At 35.9% G+C, this 12,956-nt stretch overlaps 1 protein-coding gene across 2 annotated transcripts in view; it reads right to left on the bottom strand.

Annotated features, from left to right (window-relative positions):
* Positions 1–12,956, bottom strand: part of LOC149748369 (uncharacterized) — a 66,728-nt gene that overhangs the window by 31,771 nt on the left and 22,001 nt on the right. Inside the window, exon 2 of one of the 2 annotated variants that reach the window (XM_089917454.1) lies at positions 12,168–12,815. The exons of the other annotated variant lie outside the window; for it this stretch is intronic. The gene's annotated coding sequence lies outside the window, so the exon portion shown is untranslated. Of the gene's footprint in view, positions 1–12,167; positions 12,816–12,956 lie in introns of those variants that run through there. 2 annotated transcript variants of the gene reach the window in all.

Below are 12,956 nucleotides of genomic sequence, written 5' to 3' on the forward strand. Positions count from 1 at the left end.
TTGAACTCTGTTCCTCTTTACAGTATTCATCACTTTATGTCCTGAATTACAGTTATTTGTGTGTTTGTGTTGTTCCCACCTCTGGAAATAGCAATATTCTTGAGGACAGTAGTTACTGATAAATCATAGTTTTCATCAGAGCCTCCTATAGCTCCTTGCCTAAGGTATCTTGATAAATACGTACTGAATAAATAAACCTTCGTGGGTCATTTTGGTCTCTCGAGTTTAAGCTGTTTTCTCTAATTTGTGCTATAACAAATCCTATAAGTAGTTTCTATCAGAGTGACTGTAATCGTTCATATGTGGTAGTGGTCTGGTGGTGAACATTTATTAGGTAGTGAAGGAATGAAAAGCAGCAGCATGGGGCTTTAGCTGTGAGGTTGAAAGTTGGCTTAAAATGACATTTTAAATGAGGGAATTTTATGAACAGAGGTAGTGAAATCACACAGGCTTTGAAGTGTACTCTGGTGACTGCATAGTAACCAAGGTACTTCCTTGTTCTCCCATGAAATGTTCTTGATATTTATCAGTGATATAAACCCGCTGCTAAATATGTAACAAAAGCAAAGTACAAGCATCTGTGTACACAGCAAATATTTCACTTTCAAAGATATTGCTCTGCCCTCAATGAACAGTGTGTACTTTCCATCTAAATTTGGAACACTTTACTAACTTCACATTATGTGAATAGACACAGTGTCACAAAGAGTTAAAATGACTTCTCAGGGGTAAAAAGCAGAGCTGAAATCTATTTTAGATCCCAGAATTTTAAAATTCCAATTTACACGTTTGGCAACCAATATTCCTTACATCTCTAAACGAAAATTCATTGAAATGTGTGGTTGGAGAGCAGGGATTTTTTTTGAGTTCTATTCAACTAGTTTTACACTTTAATGCACCTAAAAGTTCTAAAACCAGCATTACTCTAAAAGATGAGAATAATAATCTATAATACACTCAATTCATTGATCCAGTATTTATTGATTGATAACATATAATAAGCACTATAATCACATAAGCGCTATATTGAGTGCTGAGGATCCATCCATGAGGAAAACATAGCTCCCACCTGCAAGAAGACCACTGACTATTGGGAGGGGGTGGACATACACACCAGACCAACTGGTCAATCTTGATTGTTGTTTAATGTTAGTTTTAGTTTTCCCTGCAGTCAATTCACTGTGGTAAAATAAATTATCTCCTCTTCTACCTTTCACCTGAAAAGGTGAGATCTCTTCTCCCGTTATATTGCAATTGCCCCATCCCCGCTCAGTAAACACAAACGGAACTCTTCAGAAAGAAAGTTAAACTGTTCTGGATTCAGGCCTACTCAGCACGATTATACTGGATTATCACAGAAGGGGAGTGGATAGAGGTTATTATTTGGAATTGAAGAAGGGGTGTGACTGAGACCTGGAGGTGATTTCCTGAGGTGGGTAGGGACTTGGATCTTATTCCCACTCAGAATTTCATTAGGTGGAAGGACCCCTGATAGGGAATGTATGTAGGAAGCTGGTGGCTCAGTCTCTATTGCTGTGGTCTTTTGAACCTTGGAGAAGGCTTCTGGGGTTGAGACGACAATGGAGGAAGGGTGCTACACAAGCAAGAGAGTAGCCTACCTTAAAATAGGTCACGTGGGCTTGAGCAACGGGCATGACAACTAAAGCAACTAGAATGAACTCAAGTCAAGATTTCTTTCCTGGGGACTTCCCTGGTGGTCCAGTGGCTAAGACTCTACGCTCCCAATGCAGGAGGCCTGGGTTCGATCCCTGGTCAGGGAACTAGATTCATGCCGCAACTAAGAGTTTGCATGCCGCAACAAAGATCCTGCATGCTGCAACGAAGATCCCTCGTGCCGCAACTAACACTCAGTGCATCGAAATAAATAAATAAATAAGTATTAAAAAAAACAGAATCCTTTCCTCCAAGATGACATAGGATAAACTATATAATGTCCCCTGGGAATCATGAACAACCTCAAGGAGGAGCTCTCTAGTAATTGGTATTAAACATGTTGACAAGAGAGTTCAGAGCAAGACTTATTTTGATTTTTCAAAATAAGTTAATATGATTTTTGTTTCACCCAAATCTCATGGGGAAATTCATATACCTTACAGTCAGATACATGGATATAGAAGTACTAAAACAGAGAATGTACTGTGCTAGAAATGCTCCTAGAAGAAAGGAACTACCCCATTTGCCAGATTTTAAAACTTGCTTGATCACTTTAGTGTTTCTCTATTGGAACATGTCTTAAACCTGATGCATATCTTTAACGTTCTATTTGTTTTGCCTCGATTTTCAAAAACCGCTGCTATTTTAGAATCAAGAAGATATTATCAATATAATTCCCTGTAGGAAACTAAGGGGGACAGGAAGGTATCATAGAGCAATTGATTTTTTTTAATGGACTCAAAAGATGAGTAGTGAACAAAGTAGAGTAAATACAAAATATTTGTAGATGGAAATATATGGAAAAAGCACCGTGAATGCAAGAAAATCTAAACATCATTGGCAGGCAAAAGGCCTGGCACCTCTTTTAACCAATATACAAAAACTACTTCTTGAAGATTTACTTAGGGAGTGTGGAAAATTATATCAACAAAAAATTCTTCATAGAAACAAATTCCTTTACTGATTGACGTCTACTGGTCAAAGCATTGTCAATGTTCTGAAAAAAAATGTGACCACTTAGTGGGATGCTTATCCATAGATTAAAAATCTAAATAAAAAGATCAGTCATGTCCCCATTAAGCAGCATTGTGACCCGTATCCTGGACCTTGGCATCTTGACTGTTACTGCTAGTTTGCGAGAAAACTCAGTATAGCTAGCTAATTCTAGCAAGAAGAGTTTTGTTTTGTATTTTTATTTCTGCTCAAGGGCTTGCCTCCTTTGGCAGAAGTGGGACCAAAATTTGCATTTTGCCAAGGATGGCAGGTCAAAGCCTGCATTATCTGGCAACATATTTTCAATGTAATTCAGGGCTGTGCAGCACTTTTATAAGTTGGCACCTGGCTGGGGCTGTCCATGTGGCCCATGCCTTAATCTACCTCTGAGTTCAAGGAACTTTAAGAAGCAAAACTGTGTTTATGGCAGGGATGGCAAATGAGGCAGTATAGTAAATTACTGTTTTAATGAAATACTTTGGCAACACACCATCTCTCTTGATCCCTACATCATTCTGCTATAGGTATCATCACTTCCATTTTAAAGGTGATGAAACTGAAACTGAGGAAATTAACCTACCTTAGTATGAGACTAATCAAACAATAAATAAGTAGAAAATGGAGTGTAGGTCCTCCGAATCTCAATTCATGCACTGCCCACTAGCCCCCTTAACAGGCACTGTGATTCTCTAATCCAAGTGAGAGATTCCTTTGTTTGTTCAAAGAAATCAATATACTTAATTTTTCAATAATTGTTTATGCCACAAGTATTAAAGCAAATGAGAGAATGAAAGTAAATCATCCAACTGGTTTAGATTAGAAAAACACCACATCTCCCTTTTTGACACTCAATGTAAAGTGGTCCCTACACAATTATCAGGCTCCCAGTTGCTAACGGTGGACGCTCCAGTTCATTATCTGCCTTCTTCTAAAATGTGAACCATAACAAAAGGGACAACCACATAATTGGACCCCGTGACTGCCAGGGCCCCTCCCACATCCTGGAAGGTTCCTGGTTTTCAGTGGAGTTGGGAGCTGTTGTGAAAACTGGCAAATTCAAATCCAAGCAGTTGTGGTTTGTAAAGCTCTTTATAGAGTTAAGGTAAGCAAATTTATTTGTAGCAAAATATACGCAATGAAAGTCCTTTGGAATAAACATTCCTAAATAAGTTGCTGAAATACTGTGGATTTTTAACCACAAAGTAATTCCCTAGTAATCAGTTTTGAATGTTTACAGGCTTGTTTTCTTCCTCGTTTCTTATTTCTGAACCTTTTAATTCCTTTCCTTAGCAACAGTGAGAATACTCCAACGTAATTCTTTCCAAGGACTCTCTGTCAGCAGCTGTGAAACCTCTACACTTCTGTTTTTATTTGGCTAGTCATTAAGTGAGGTCAGTGTGGAGCTTATGTCACACTTTCTAGCGGAATTAAGCAGCTTCTCAACTGGTGAAAAATGAAGATTCTTGATTACAAACATCCCAATAGTTTCTAAAACCTACCATGATATTGCTGTTATGGAGTATACGAAAAGTCTGTGCTAAATTTCCAACATGTTGAACTCATTCATCTGACAACTTATTTTTTTATTGTGTAAATACACAATATGTTTAGTTTTTCCTTGCCGTCTTATTTTAGTAAATAGACGGAAATGAAAGAATTTGAAAAAAAAATCAAAACTAGAGATACTTTAATATACCAGGATAATATTATTAGACAGATGGGAAACTAAAGGAAATCACATTCAAACCACAGAATTAAGCCCCGTTTTACAAGTATACCCTGCTGCAGCAGCAGCAGCCAGGTACCTTCTGCAGGAAGTTCTTGCTAAAATAATAAGACTAGCTTATGAACACAGTTTATGACTATTATTTGATTGAAAGGGAGGGACTAAATGCTATTATGCACGATGGTGATTCAGCACATTGCATTGTCTTGGTAGAGTTTTAACACGCCTACGGAAGTTCCTCTTCAGGATCTTAAAGAGTTGTCTGAATACAGATGTGTACTCATCCAGGTCATAAAGTCATAGTAGTGAGAAGCATAGGTACTTCTCAAGATTTCTTCAAGATCCTTAAATGGTATTTAAAGAACCTTTATATTTGGTTCACAATTATCTTTCCAAATTTACATTTGTCCCCTGTCACACCTAACCTACCCACAGCAGCATGAAACAAACTTTTCTGGCATTGCTTCTTTGTACAAACAATTGTCTTTGCCTGGAAATACTGCTACTCCTTCTGTGTCTGTGAGCACTTTAACGTTCTCTACTCACATAGCACCTCCTCAGTGAAGTACTTTTCAATGACCTTGGTGGGGTGGTGTTGAGCAGTTACCCTCTCTGTGTTTTACTAACACTTTGTTTATACCTGTGTTACAGTACTTAACAGGATAATGTGTGCTCTACCACTAAACTCCACTAACATTTACAGAATTTTGTAAATGTGACAAGAACTAGAAATACAATTAGAAAAAACAACCAATCAACCAAAACTTGGGGAAAAGTCCCTGATAGAGGAGGCAAATCAATGCATATAATTATGTGCAACTTGAGGCTAATGATCATGCCTGATTCATCTTTGAATTATCAGTACTAGGCCAGGACTTGACGTATAAAAGGCATAAAGTGAAAATTTATTGAATTGAATCAGAATTTCAGAGCTGAAACTCAGATTTCCTGATCATGAATAAAAGAGGAACATTTCCTTAAACAGGTATCTGTTCATGTCATTGCTACACTCTAGAAAAAGGCAGAGGTATATTATATATTTTATAGAGGTGTAAAGGTATAAATATTTTATATTTATTTTCATAATGATAAAAAATAATTGCAACTATTAGTTAAAAATCTGGCCTTGAAAAATTCTATGTATGGTTAAACCAGTTTTAAGTGTGTTCTGTGGGATGTTAATATGTATTACAGGAAAAAAGGAATTCCACAATTAAGTAAATTTAGGAAACATTGAGTTAAATGAAGTTAAACAAGTTTCTTTATTGTATAACTTCTCAAATGCTGGTATGTGTTGTAAACTTCTAAGAGAAGGATGGAGTGTGATTCATTTCCTAAACTTATCTGACGAAGGAATCTTTTCATCAATGAGGATTTCATGAAGGATGACCATGAATTTATTGCTCAAACTGAGCAACTGCTCTTGAATGCAAGAGAGAGCTGTTAATAATTATGTCAGGACAGTAGGTGTAAACTGGGATTATGCCTGGCAAACCAGGATGTATGGTCATCCTAACTCTACAGGATTAGTTTTCTTTTGGAATGCACTTTGAAATAAAACTAAACTAACAGGTCAAAGTTCAAAACTATTTGTATGTTAATACATATCCAATATTAGTATTTGAGTTGAAAACAGCAACAGGAAGATCACAAAACTATTAAAAACAATGATATATTTTTATTTTTCCAGCACAAGAATCCTCACCATTTTTACCACTTTTCCTTTGAAACTGTATAATTTGAATGATGGAAGTGATGACAGAGTTATGCTGTTGGGGAAGAATAATACACAGTGGAATTCCTCACTTAGCAGCTGGGAAGATGATTGAAAAATATTGGCTTCTGCCCATGAGGTCATCCCCATGCCACTCAAAATACTAGGATTGCAGAGACTAATGCTTTCTCCTTTCTTTTACATTATGAGCATTGACCATATTGTAAATGATTTCAACTACAGAAAGGTAGCAGTATTTCACGCTTTGGTGCAAGGGTTAAAAAAAGCTCCATAAACAAGTCAGCATTTGTGAAGTAACCCAAATTCTAGACTAGCACCGTCCATACAAACACAATGAGAGCCACTATATAATTTTAAATGCTCCAATAGTCACCTTACAGAATGTTTTAAAATAACAGGTGGGACCTAGAGTCTGTCATACAGAGTGAAGTAAGTCAGAAAGAGAAAAACAAATACCGTATGCTAACACATATATATGGAATCTAAAAAAAAAAGTTCTGAAGAACCTAGGGGCGGGACAGGAATAAAGATGCAGACGTAGAGAATGGACTTGAGGACACGGGGAGGGGGAAGGGTAAGCTGGGACGAAGTGAGAGAGTGGCATGGACATATATACACTACCAAATGTAAAATAGATAGCTAGTGGGAAGCAGCCACATAGCACAGGGAGATCAGCTCAGTGCTTTGTGACCACCTAGAGGGGTGGGATGGGGAGGGTGGGAGGGACACACAAGAGGGAGGGGATATGGGGATATATGTATACATATAGCTGATTCACTTTGTTATACAGCAGAAACTAACACACCATTGTAAAGCAATTATACTCCAATTAAGATGTTAAAAAAATAATAAAATAAAATAAAATAACAGCTGGAATTCACTTCAATAATATTTTTAACTCAACATATCCATAGTAATATTATTTTAACATACAATCAATGTATTATTGAGATATTTTCTTTTTCATACTAAATCTTTGAAGTCTGGTGTGTATTTTACACTTACAGCCCAACTCAATTCTGACCAGCCACATTTCAAGGGCTCAGTAGCCACATGTGGCTAGTGGTTACCAAACTGGAGAGCGACTTCTACTATCCAGATGATTTCTGGGTAAAAATAAAAATATATCATTGTTTTTTTGGCATTTCTTATTTTCCTACATGCTAGCCACTTGTGTCAAGTGTTTTACATACATTGTCTGATGTAACCCCTGTGCCTGTGAGGTAGCTACTATTTGTATCCCTATTTTATGAAAGAGAAAACTAAGGCTGAGAGAGAAGAAATAATTTGTCCAAGGCAGTTAGGTGATAAATAGGGCAATGTAGTGCAGTGGGTAAAGCAAGGATTCTGATCCAGCTGATCCAGTGCCCCAGCTTCGAATTTCTGCTCAATCCCTTATCAAATGTGATCATTTGGCAGGTCATTTCCTAAGCAGAGTAACTTCTGGTTCTGTGGTAAGGATTCAGTGAATACACTAATGTAAAGATTTAGCACAGGGCTTCCCTGGTGGCACAGTCGTTGAGAATCTGCCTGCCAATGCAGGGGACACGGGTTTGAGCCCTGGTCTGGGAAAATTCCACAGGCCGCGGAGCAACTAAGCCCGTGCACCACAGCTACTGAGCCTGTGCATCTGGAGCCTGTGCTCCGCAATAAGAGAGGCCGCGACAGTGAGAGCCCCGCGCACCGCGATGAAGAGTGGCCCCCGCTCACCGCAACTAGAGAAAGCCCTCGCACAGAAACGAAGACCCAACACAGCCAAAAATAAATAAATAAATTTATTAAAAAAAAAAAGATTTAGCACAAAACCTATCACATATTAAGCTCAATTAATGTTGGCCTTGTTAGTACGTTATTTCTGTTATTGTTATTATAAATATTATGAAGTAGCAGAGCCAGGAATCAAACTCAGGTCTATCTGATTTTATGGTAATATATAGTTCACGACAGCTAATTCCAAAAATACAATAATATCACTTGTCATTTTATGAGTTTTTGATGTGTACTCAATGTATTTGTTTTCATTTTGCAAACTTCCCTAAGATGTTCAAAAGGTCAAAGAAATATATGAGTATTCATGTTGTAAAAACCAGTCAAGGTCAATCAGTTTGAACTTTTTAGAAGAAAGATATTTACATAAATCCAAGAAAGTATAATTAACATGTTTTAAATTATTATGACATTTCAGGCAATCAAGCTTGATTCTCTCCTAAGTCCATAACATTAAAAAGTTTATCTAGAGATGAAACATTTAAAATAAATTTGAAAATCTTCAAACATACTCAAAATAGAATTTTATAATGAACCCATATGTACCAACCACGCAGCTTCAACAGTTAAAGCACAATCTCATTTCATCTATACCCCTTCCACCACCACACCACCATTATTGCCATTGTATTATTTTAAAGCAAATGTCAGACATCACATTATTCCACCTCTCATTACATACTTTTTTTTAACATCTTTATTGGAGTATAATTGCTTTACAATGGTGTGTTAGTTTCTGCTTTATAACAAAGTGAATCAGCTGTACTTCTAAAAGATAAGACTTTTCTGTGGAGAATCTCAGGCTTATACTGAAGATACTACTGTCCAAAAGATAGACTTCATTTGAGAACCTCAGTTACAATTTCCCCTCATTGTCACTTTCCTAAGAAATTTCCAGATTATAGCAGTGATGTCAGCATTTCACTTGGTTCTGGACAATAGTTCTCAAACTTTTTGTTCTCAAGGCCCCTTTACACCCTCAAACTTACTGAGGATCTCAGAGAGCTTTGGTTTTTGTGAGTTCTTCCTATTGATGCTTACTATATTAGAAATTGTTGCTGAGAAATTTCTTAAAAATTCATTCATTTAAAAATAACAGTGAAGTTTAGTTGAAATGTGGAATCATAAACCAATAATACATTAATATGAGTAGCATATTTTTATGGAAATAGCTTTATTTTCCAAAACAAAAATAAACTAGTAGAAGAGTGGCATTGTTGCACATTTTTGCAAATCTCTTATTGCCTGCTGGATAGAATTCATCTGGATTCTCATATCTATTTCTGTTATTTAATCTGTTGCAATATATTGCTAGTTGAAGAATATAAAGTATAGTTAATTCAGGTAAGAATCATCAATATAGGATAAAAATAAGGGCGAAAGTTTGAAGAGGAATAGGACATTTAGATAGTTAAAGTATCTCCCTCCTAATTATTTATGAAGTACAAATTCATAAAAATTAAAATTTGGGAACTGCAATTGTAACTTAACAGTGGAGAAACCTAGTGGACACCACCTTTATGGAGCTGACATCATCAAAATGGGAAACCGACATCATGTTCTCCTGATGTGGTTCCTGAGAAGATCACAGCATCACCTTTGTTATACTTGTGTCAAAAGATTCAAAATCTGCCTTCTAATCGCTAGGAAACTCCTATCAAAGAACACCATACAAAACAACTGTCCCAGACTCTTAAAAATATCACTGTCATGAAAGACCATACCAGAACAAACAAACAAAAGGCTGGGGAACTTGCTCTAGATTAAAAGCAACTGAAAAAGACATGGCAATTAAATGCAATGCACGCTCTTGAATTGGACCCTGGATTGGCAGGGGTCGGGGGTGGGGAAGTAGGGGGTGGGGATGGAGGTATAATACAAAGACAATTGCCAAAATTTAAATATGTATCGATTAATAGATAATTGCATTAAATTAGTGTTAAATTTCATAAGTTTGATCATTGTACTATGATTTTATAAGAGTATCCTTGTTCTCAGTAAATACTAACTTAAGTATTTTGGGGTAAAATAGTATGTCTATGTCTCTCTCTCAAATGGTTCATGAAAAAATTAATAATATGGATAGACAGATAAAGGATAAAATACAGAGTAATAAAGCAAATGTGGCAAAATGTAAATAATTGATGAATCTGATTGAAGGGTACACAGGAGTTTCTTGTGCTCTTCTTATGTCTTCTGTGGGAAAATTATTTCAAAATAAGTAGTTAAAAATACTAATTTGGAATTTTAGAAATTCAGCTAAAATTTCTCCCAATTAGACTAAGTTATCAAAAGGCTTATAGAAATAAACACATTAATGAAGAAAATAGCCCTAATGCCTTTCTTAACTTTCATTTTAAAAAATATAAAGCAAGAAAATGGATAAATGAGCTCATGATGGAATTAAAGTAATTGTTATTTATTAACACATTTTCTGAATTGAATACTTTTGATAACAATACCAAGTTCTGTTTATAACCAAAATACACTTATCTAGGACACAATCTAAAAGTATGTCACAGTTTTATAGAAATAAACAAATAGTCTTTTTAAATCAATTTAAATGAACATGCATGTAGTAAAACCTATCACATACTATCAGTGATACAAGTACCTGGAAAAAATGAAAAATAAAAACAGAGAACTTATCCTTAAGGAGTTTATAATTTTATCAACCTAAAAATTTTTGTATGCATAACTTAAAAAGTAAAATAAATGGCATATGATTGATTGGCTAAATGTTAATTATCAGTTAGCCTTGTCCAATGGAAATACAATGTAAGCCACTTATGTAGTTTTTAATTTTCTAGAGCCACATTTAAAAAAGTAAAAAGAAACAGATGAAGTTAATTTTGGTAATGTGTTTTATTTAACCCACTATATCCAAAATATTACTTCCACATACAATCAATATAAAAATTATTGAGATATTTTACATTCTTTTTTTAATACTAAGTCTCAGAAATCATTATTTTATATTTACAGCACATTTCAATTCAGATCAGCCACAATTCAAGTACTCAACAGACCAGTATGGCCAGTGGCTACAATTCTGCACAGAGCAAGTACAGATCATGATGGGAGAATTTCTTCCATAAAAAAAAAAAAAGCAAAAAACAAACAAACAAAAAAAGTAGACACATATGGAACAGGATATGTGGAACAGATCAATGGAACAGGATAGAGAGCCCAGAAATAAACCCATGCACTTAAGGTCAATTAATCTATGAAAAAGGAGCAAGAATATACAATGGAGAAAAGACAGTCTCTTCAGTAAGTGGTGCTGGGAAAACTGGACAGCTACATGAAAAAGAATGAAATTAGAACACTCCCTAACACCATATCCAAAAATAAACTCAAAATGGATTAAAGACCTAGATGTAAGACCAGATACTATAAAACTCCTAGAGGAAAACATAGGCAGAACACTGACATAAATTGAAGCAATATTTTTTGGGATCCCTCTCCTAAAGTAAAGAAAATAAAAGCAAAAATAAACAAATGAGACCTAATTAAACTTAAAAGCTTTTGAACAGCAAAGGAAACCATGGACTAAACAAAAAGACAACCTACTAAATGGGAGAAAATATTTGCAAATGATATGACCAATAAGGGATTAACATCCAACATATATAAACAGCTCATACATCTCAACATGAAAATAAACAGCCCAATTAAAAATGGGTAGAAGAACTGAATAGACATTTTTCCAAAGAGGAAATGCCGATGGCCAACATTTACATGAAAAGATGCTCAACATCGCTAATCAACAAGGAAATGCAAAACAAAACCACAATGAGATATCACCTCACACCTGGCAGAAGGACTGTCATCAAAAAGAACACAAATAACAAATGTTGGTGAGAATATGGAGAAAAGGGAACCCTCTTACACAGTTGATGGGAATGTCAATTGGTATAGCCACTGTGGAAAACAGTTCAGAGGTTTCTCAAAAAGTAAAAATAGAACTACCATATGAGCCAGCAATTTCATTCCCGGTTATATATCTAAAAAAAAGCAAACACACTAATTCAAAAAGATTCATGTACCCCAATGTTCATAGCAGCCAAGATATGGAAGCAACCTAAATGTTTATTAACAGATGGATGGATAAAGAAACTGTGCTGTGTATATATGTATACACACACACACACACACACATATATGTATATATATACACACAGCCATAAAAAAGAATGAAATTTTGCCATTTGGAGCAACAAGGTTGGACTTGAAGGACATTACGCTAAATGAAATAAAGAAAGACAAATACTGTGTGATATCATTTATATGTGGAATCTAAGAAATACAACAAACTAGTGAATATAACAAAAAGAATCAGACTCACAGATATAGAGAACAAGCTAGTGGTTACCAGCTGGGAGAGGGAAAAGGAGAGGGACAATATAGGGGTAGGTGAGTAAGAGGTACAAACTATTATGTATAAAATAAGTTACATGGATATATTGTACAACACAGGGAATTAGCCAATATTGTATAATATCTATAAATGGAGTATAACTTTTAAAACCTGTGAATCACTATAGTGTACATCCATAACATATAATATTGCACAGCAACTATACTTCAGTAAAAAATATAAAATAAAACAACAAAATTAAAAAATAGCACAGGGCTTCCCTGGTGGTGCAGTGGTTGAGAGTCCGCCTGCCGATGCAGGGGACGGGTTCGTGCCCCGGTCCGGGAAGATCCCACATGCCGCAGAGCGGCTGGGCCCGTGAGTCATGGCCGCTGAGCCTGCGCGTCCGGAGCCTGTGCTCCGCAACGGGAGAGGCCACAACAGTGAGAGGCCCGCTTACCGAAAAAAAAAAAAAAATAGCACAATGGTAGTTATGGCTTAGACTGTACCTATATGACCCTTTTGTAAATTTAATCCAAGTTTCCCCTGGTGTCATCATCCTAGGGATACAAAAGAGTTGTTTTTATTGATAGCAATTACTCAGATTTGGTGAGCTTGTTGTTCTTTACACTTCACAGGACAATAGTCTGTTGCAATATTCCCCTTCACCAGCATATTTTTTCAGTGTCCAGGGATGTCTT

This window comes from Delphinapterus leucas, chromosome 9, assembly GCF_059928025.1.
Source record: "Delphinapterus leucas isolate spDelLeu-1000000601 "Yukka" chromosome 9, BTC_Dleu_Yukka2, whole genome shotgun sequence".
In the NCBI taxonomy this organism is placed as follows: domain Eukaryota; kingdom Metazoa; phylum Chordata; class Mammalia; order Artiodactyla; family Monodontidae; genus Delphinapterus; species Delphinapterus leucas.